The following is an 8,306-nucleotide window of genomic DNA, read 5'->3' as shown; positions in this document are numbered from 1 at the left end:
GAACAGAAACTTCTATCTACATGTGGTACCCAATGTGGGGCTTGAACTCATGACCCTGAGATTAAGCATCTTATACTCTACTGACTGAGCTCAATCTCAGGATGTCTTCCAGCCATACTGAGGAGTCTGAGGTTTGGTGGAAAGCTTGTGGATCAGCCCTTTCAGTGTGAGGTAGAGGCAAGAGTCAGTGACCTGATGCTTTGCTCCTCTGATCTTCACCTTGAAGCTTGAACCCCAATATCAGTCTCTGTATATTTTATTTTTCATGTTACATGTGTCTTTTTGGGTGTTTCCAGGGAAGTTTAACTGAGGATGCAAAGACTGGAGCGGCAGGATCCCACTGAGTGAGGTTCCTTACTGTACTAAAAGAACTGTGGAAAATATGATTGAAACTTTAATGGAGGTTACATTGAATCTGTTGACCATAATCAATAGTATGACCACTTTTAAATGTTAATTCTACCCACCAATGAACACTGGTCTTTTTTATTTCTAGTGCCTGCTTCAACTTCTTCAATGTTCAACAAAGCAATTTTGAACAAAAACAAAAGCGCAACGTTCAGTGATATAACAATTAAATTCAAATAACAGAAACCAGAGCTTGTTATGTTTTGAAGCATTTTCGTCTCAAGGAGATAACACTGCTTTGGGGTAAGGTGTAATCTTTCAATAAGGAGCTTAAGTGGTGGATGTCACTGGGATGAGCCTTGGATGCTACCCCTACCCCCAATGTCCTGCTTCCATTCAGTAACTCAACTTTGCATTTCTCATGGGATGGGAAGCAAGCTCCCACCACCAAGGACTGAGTCTGACCCAGCCTTCATGTGTTCTCCACCATTTTGTCTGACAGAAAGTAGGAACTTTGTCTCACTTTTCAGACAAAATGGTGGAGAACACAGTTAGGAAAAAATATAATTGTCACAGAGCCATGGTAAAAAAGACAACTTTGTGGTAATATATCATTTATGACTTATTAAAGCTTGCCTGAGGATTCAGAAAGCAAAGTCAGCCACAAGCCATAGAAATCAATCATGCATATACCTTTAATCCCATCAGCCAGAAGCTAAGAGGTGGTGGTACATACTTCTAATCTTAGGACGCGGGATTAAAAGGTAGACGAATCTCTTTGAGTTCTCGGGTACGCAGCATACATGAGGTTGAATCAGTCTTTAATTCCAGCACTAGAGGAGTATAAAGATAGAAACAGGACCTTCAGTATCAAGTAGAAGATATTCATTCTTCAGTCACACTGAGGAGAGGTTACAGACTGAGACTTGGTGAGAGCTCTTGGAGACAGGATCAGATAATTCAGCCTGAGGTAGAGGTAAGAAGCTAGTGACCAGTTGCTTTGCTTTTCTGAACTTCAGCTTCATTTATTTTTTTATCTGAAGAAACTATGCAGGCCCAGCACAATGAAGACTGAGAGGGAGACAAAGATCCGTCAGGCTCTATTTTGTTGAGCAAATATAGGGTGAGATACAGAAGTGAGAGAATGGTTTATGTCCTGCCGAGAGAGGCAGGTCTGAAGAGGTGAAAGGGGGTGAGGAGTGGGCTGAGTTGGGTGGCCTGCTTGGTACTTGGAGAAATGGTGATGCCTCAGTGACCCTTTTACTTTGCCCAGGTAACATTTTAGAGCTGGCCCCGGTGGTGTAGGCACGGGTGGGTGAGCTGACCATGAGAGCATGAGAACAAGAGAACCAGTCCCACCCTTGCTCCTTGCTCCTTGCTCCATAGGTTGAACTAGCAGGAGGAAAATTGTTGAACTCAGCCTGGTAGTAAGGATCGGGGAGAGTTGGGAGGGATGACCAACCCAGCAACCACCCAGGCCCAGAGTCAGGGCTATGAGTTGGCCAACCCCAACATTCACATCTATGATCTGCTGGAGCAAAAGAAGGTGCCAGCTCTGCAGATCCAAAGTTGCAGAATCTCCATGACACAGAATGACAGGATATCCAAGAGGCATCTTAGTGAGACCTAGTATTGACAGAGTAGCTGAAACCAGAGGCCTCAAAGCAGATCAAAGACTCACTGCTCTTAACATTTGCAAGTAAGATGCATGGACTAAAGGGTGTAGTGTGTGACCCACCGTGTCACATTACAGCTTTCACAATGAGGTTTTTCTTTCATTGTAAATGTTATTTTCTTTTATCATGGGGGGCTGTTGCAAGGGCAGAGGGTGGGTGCAAAGGGATGGGGAGATGAGTGGGATTGAGATGCATGGTGTGAAATCCACAAAGAATCAATAAAAAGCTAAGTGAAAGAAATCTATACAAACTAGTAGAAAGGTGGTGGTAGGTAAGCGGAGGTGAATTGGAATACAGGTAAAAAGGAAACTATGGAGTAATGGAAGCAAAAATTATCAGATAATTGTATACCTGTGTGGATATCCAGACTACATGCAGAATTCAAGCAATTCAAGACAACACTAGAAGGATCCAATGTATAAATATGCAAATTAACTAAACAAGTACTCATCAGAAGAAGTACAAATGGTCATTAGTGGAAGAAGAAATGACAACATTGTACACTAGTAAAATACTTCAATAAAGAAATTAAAAAGTGGGCTGGAGAGATGGCTCAGAGGTTAAGAGCACTGACTGCTCTTCCAGAGGACCTAAGTTCAATTCCCAGCAACCACATGGTGGCTCACAACCAGCTGTAATGAGATATGGCACCGTCTTCTGGCATACAGATATGAATGCAGGCAGAATACTGTATACATAATAAATAAATAAATCTTTAAAGAAAAAATAAAAAAGTAATTAAAAACTGATACCAGAAGATGAAAAGACCTCCCATGCTGATCTATTCCTAGATTTAATAGTACAAAAATGGTCATCCCACCAAAAGCAAGAATAAATGCAATTCCTGTCAAAATTCCAACTCAATTCTTCACATAAGTTAACAAAATAATGCAAATTTCATATGGAAACATAAATGACCCAGGATACCTAAAACAATCCTGGGCAATAAAAAATTCTGCTATAGGCATCACAGTCCTAGATAGCAAATTATACCACAGAGCAATAGTAGCAATAAGAAAATACTTCAAGGCCGGGCAGTGGTGGCGCACGCCTTTAATCCCAGCACTCAGGAGGCAGAAGGTGGATCTCTGTGAGTTCGAGGCTGGGCTGGACCGACAGCCTCCAAAACAATACAAAGAAAATACTTCAAAAATGAAGCCTTTTAGTTTCACATGGTTCCAATTTATTAATTAGTATTTTCAACCCTGTGTTATTAGTGTCTTGGACACAAAGTCCTTTCCTGTACCTATGAGGTCAAGGGTATTTCCACTTTCTCTTGTATCAGATTCAGGGTGTCAGCCTTATGTTGAGGTCCTCTGTCCACCAGGAGTTAAGTTTTAAGCAGGGTGAAATATGAACATCTTGTTTGTTCTCCATATAGCTATCTAGTTTGTTATCATTTATTGAAGGTGCTGTCTTTTCTCCAATGTGTATTATAGTCCCCTTTGCTCAAAATAGTGTTCTTTATAGTGCTTTTCATAGTGACTAATATATTGAAATAGCTAAAATGTGTATCAATTGAAGAACGAATGATGAAAATGCTGTACATGAATGCAATGAAATATTATTTAACTGAAAATAAGAGAAAAATTATGTCATTCACTGGTGAATGGATGGAATTAGAAAGAATCACCATGAATGAGGTAACCCAGACTCATAAAGTCATTTAACACATTTTTTTTCATTTCATGTTACCTTTGAACATTTTTTTGAAACAGGCTTTCTCTGTATTGTTTTGGAGTCTTTCATGGAACTTGTTCAGTAGACCAGGCTTGTCTCGAACTCACAGAGATCCACCTGTTTCTGCCTTCCGAGTGCTGGGATAAAAGGCGAGCTCCACCAATGCCTGGTTGTTTGCTTTGAACTTTAAATATGTATGTTCTAGGCCTCCTCACTGACACCCACATTCAGGGGTTCTGGATCAGTCCCATGCTGGCATCCCAGCCTTCAGTCTGGGGTCCAAGAGCTCCCCTTTGTTCAGGTCAGCGGTTACTGTAGGTTAAACAAGCCCAGTATTGACCCCTTTTCTCATCAGTCCTCCCTCCTATCACTGGGTTCCAGGAGTACAGTTTGGTGTTTAGCTTTGGATGTGTGTCTCTGCTTCCATCAGTCATTGGTTGAAGGTTCTAGGATGGCACATAAGGATGTAGTCAATACAATGGACTTTGGGCTTTGAGTGCCCATCCCACAATGAGGCATGCTCTCTCAGCCTGAACTCTTGAGGGAGAGCCTAGACCTTGCTGTGAATGAAATGACAGACACTGGATATTCCCTATGGAGGGCCTTACCCTCCCTTGGAAATGGAGTGGTAATTGGGTGCCAGGCTGGGAGGGTTGTTGGGAGGGGATGAGAAGGGGGGGGAGAAGGAGATGGGATTGACATGTGTAGCAACCTTGTTTCTAATTTAAATTAAAAAATCTAAAAAAATATAAGTTTTATTTTGAATACTCATAGAAACTAAAGAATTAACTAAGTTTCCAATGGGTGTGGTCTTTCAAGGGAGAAAAGGGTGTATTAAAGTGAAATAATTAAATAGGAAGTGTTAAATTGGGATGAGGGATGGGAACACAAGGTAGAGACAGGAACACATAGGGAGGGTTAATTAACACTAAAGGCATTTCTAGAAAGTCTTATGGAAACCTACTAATATAGAATTGTCTAAATACATGGGCATATACACTTATGGAAAAAGTTTTAATCATTATAATGTGGTGACAACATACCTACTAGATTCCACATAGCAACAAATAAAAATATCTCAGTGCCAGGGATGGGTTACATTTTTTAGAGTTTGAATTGTTAGCCAGTGAGGTACAATAGGCCCCAAACATTAAGTTAATGCCAAAGCTCCTGGTCACCCCAAAACTTGACAGAAAAATACTATTGCTGAATGCACAACATATGCAAGTCATAAAGCAGTGAGAAGCCAAAGCAATACTCACCGGAAGGTTCATCTTTGCTGGCTTTCCTTGTGCTGGATGGTGCTACACATGCCAGCAGATGAGAAAATTAATACTAAATCTTGCCAAACTCTATGTCCTAACAACTACAACAATAACTGGCCTGTCAATTCTGACACAATCATGGATGTTAGATGTAAGGACAGTTCCACCAGGTGAAACTCATACCTTGTACTGTTATGGGTACCAAAAACTTGTGACTAGACAGATCATAACCAATAGGGGAGAGAGAGTCTGCAGTTTTTATTCTGCTAAATGAATATAACATCAACCAACTCCTAATGACTTATTGTTATGCCCATAGATTTTCAACTATCATCAGAGAAGCAATTAACACAGAGAACTGCAACTGGTCAAAGTGCAGAGAATATGAGTCTCTAGAATGCTTGGCCCTAAATGAGACCTCTATATCTTGCCAGGCCCTCTCCAGACTCAGGGACCATCATGGAGAGCAGACAGCTGAAACTCAGAGCCAGAGGCAGTGAATGAGTGCATGGACATGGTATCTTCAGGACAAAAGAGGACAGATACACATATGAGTTCATGGAAGTTGTGACAAGATAGGCAAGACATATGCAAGCTCAAGCCAGACAAAATTTCAATTTGTAAAAGGGAAGTGGGTGGGCAGGAAGTACCACCCCTAACTGAGGAGCTTTTGGAAAATTGATAACTGTTCAGAGAGAGAGAGTGGATTTTCTTTAAGTGTTTGGCTCATGGCATGTGGACCAGGCTCCAGTGGAATGACATACATACAAGTGCATATGGACAGCACAAATTGGACTTCATGGTTAAAATAAAAATAAATAAATAAAAAAACACATGGAGAGGGTTAGATAGGTAAAGGTTAGTGAATTTGGGAGAACTTGGATGAAAGGGGTCAACGTAATAAAAATTCGTTGTATAAAATTCTCAAAAAAACCTCTTCAGAAACAAATTCCAGAAGTTACTTGCTCTGTGGTATACAATACACCATTCTGATGTTACCTATTTGTGTTATCCACTTCCAGACAACTGGCCTGTGTGCATAATCTTTTCCCCACATGGAATGAAAAAGTAAGATTTGATAATGGAATTTTCACAAGGGGAAAGTTAATTGTCGTATTAAAAACAATGAAGTTCTGGCCCCACCAGACCTCTTTTAATTTACAATACAAGAATGCAAATTAAGCCAAGTTTATATTTTTTAAGAGATACAGTGTAATTTTTTTAAATACTTGCTTGAATCAGCTAACAGTATTTTCAATTAAGTCCGTCCAAGCTTGTGCCAATGAAGGGATCAAATTCATGTAGAGATAGTAGCCAGGGTTCATCATTTTAAAAATACTGTTAGCTGTTTCACACACATATCTGAAAAAACCAATAAGCTACATCTCTCAAAATGTAAACTCAGCTTAATTTAGACTGCTTTCTATTTTAATTCAAACTGTTTCTTGGCTCAATTTTTCAATATTGGAAGATAAGGCAATGTATGAATTTATATTGTTCACCAATTAATAGTCACAGTAGGTATATCTCAGAAGCAAAAGTACTATCCCTACCCAAGTGCAGTTTTGAGAGTGCTTTATTCTGCATTGTTAATCATATGCAAATATGTATTAGGACTGTTGATACATCCATCTTTTTAATGTCTTTATAGCTTGTTAAAGTGAAGTTGAAGGAGCTCCTGGAGGAGTGATACACTGCATATAATGGACTTGGGAATGAAAACTTTGGTTCTATATGCTTAATTAGTTTCTAATTTCTCAGTAATCTCATCATGAGTCTCTAACAGAAAGTAATATTGACCATCCATATGGTACAAGTGGGTGCTGGCATTTTAGATCATTCTCTGGAGGGCTCAGTAAATTATTTACTAAGCCTAATGTACTACTAATTCAAATTAAACTTCACCTCCAGTGTAATTGTAAATTTGGTGAGTAAATAGCACCCTATAATCATCATAGGCTTATTATTAGAATTAAGTGAAATCATGTGCCCAGCACAATGTCTGTGAATAAAATAAATGAACAACCCACTCTGCTCCATTTAAGAAATTAGTTCACATTGTACTTCCTATCAGGGAAGGAGAAGGCATACCTTGTACCTGAGTAATCAAATGAAAATCAGGTGAACACAATGATAGCAACATGAAACAGTCAATCTGTCAATTTAATTCTACAAATTAAAGCTGTCCTGGAACTTATCAATTTGCTAATATGAGTGTCTTGACCTTGTGCCTGCAATGTTGGTCTCTGGAGACACACATCAATCTTGATCAGTTATATGCCAAAGTTATTGCTATTTTGTTGTCAATATTTGTTATATTAAATGTCAATTTTATTGTCTTTTGTTTTTTTAACTTTAAATGCAAATACTGCCAAACCTCTGTGCTAATAAAAACTTTCCTGCAAATAAAGTTAGTTTCTTTGTTAAGTGGTTTTATTTCTGAGTTTACCTTTGACAAATGACTTCTAGTAAATTCTCAATAAATCATTTTTTCCACCAGTGTTGTACAGTCATTTTCATAGTGTTTTATAAACGTATAGAGATCAGAACCTACATTGTTTATGATAAAATTTTGTGCTGTAAATGTACGAGACGTTGAGTGGAACGGGTTCTGCAGTTACCTAAAACTGTTGTGTAAACAGTGATGCGTGCTCCTCTAGGTCAGTATTGTGCTCTGGCAGGGACTGAGAAAGAATACCATGAATTTTGAATACCTAACTATCAATCTTTATTTGCCAAGCTCTACATGTGATTAAAAGGTACAGCATATATCTACACACACACACACACACACACACACACACACACACACACACACACACGTGTATGTCAGCCAGTCTAAACATCTCACCTACAGCAAAGACTGACCACTCCCTATAAGCATGTCCTTCTTGTCTGGGACATCATTTGTTCTTGGAATATTGTCTACTTTGAACACCCTAATGGATGAGTTAGGTAGGTTGTACAGACTAAGCCTTCCTCAAAACACATAATAACTGACCTACATAAGTGACCCTAGAAAGTCCCAACTCTGAATGAGCTGAACCAGTATGGACAAAGGCATGAGCAATATGGGCAAACTTCCTGCTATCAAAACTTGCATGAATTGTCGAAGCCTAACAGGGATATTACATAATCCTACAGTCAGACACCTTCTACCTTTAATGAATGCAAAGTATGCATATTATTCAAGGTTTATCTGGGCATGATTTCACAAACCAATCACAACACACATGTATGAACCTTGTGACTTGACAAAAAGAGCCACACCTGTCCTTGGAGGTCAGGAATTGAGGCAACCGGTTCAATTCCACCCCACTCACCTCTCATCATTCCT

General features: G+C 39.4%; 1 long non-coding RNA gene across 1 annotated transcript; it reads left to right on the top strand.

Moving 5' to 3' along the window:
* The first annotated feature begins 244 nt into the window (after positions 1–244).
* Positions 245–7,396, top strand: LOC121137633. The gene is made up of 2 exons (XR_005874920.1): positions 245–651; positions 5,289–7,396. It is a non-coding gene; the product is annotated as an uncharacterized LOC121137633 (long non-coding RNA).
* The last annotated feature ends 910 nt before the right edge of the window (positions 7,397–8,306 follow it).

This window comes from Mesocricetus auratus, unplaced genomic scaffold (genome assembly GCF_017639785.1).
Source record: "Mesocricetus auratus isolate SY011 unplaced genomic scaffold, BCM_Maur_2.0 Super-Scaffold_100691, whole genome shotgun sequence".
NCBI classification, from domain to species: Eukaryota; Metazoa; Chordata; class Mammalia; order Rodentia; family Cricetidae; genus Mesocricetus; species Mesocricetus auratus.
The sequence above is the reverse complement of the archived record's forward strand: the minus strand, read 5'-3'. Positions and strand labels throughout refer to the sequence as shown.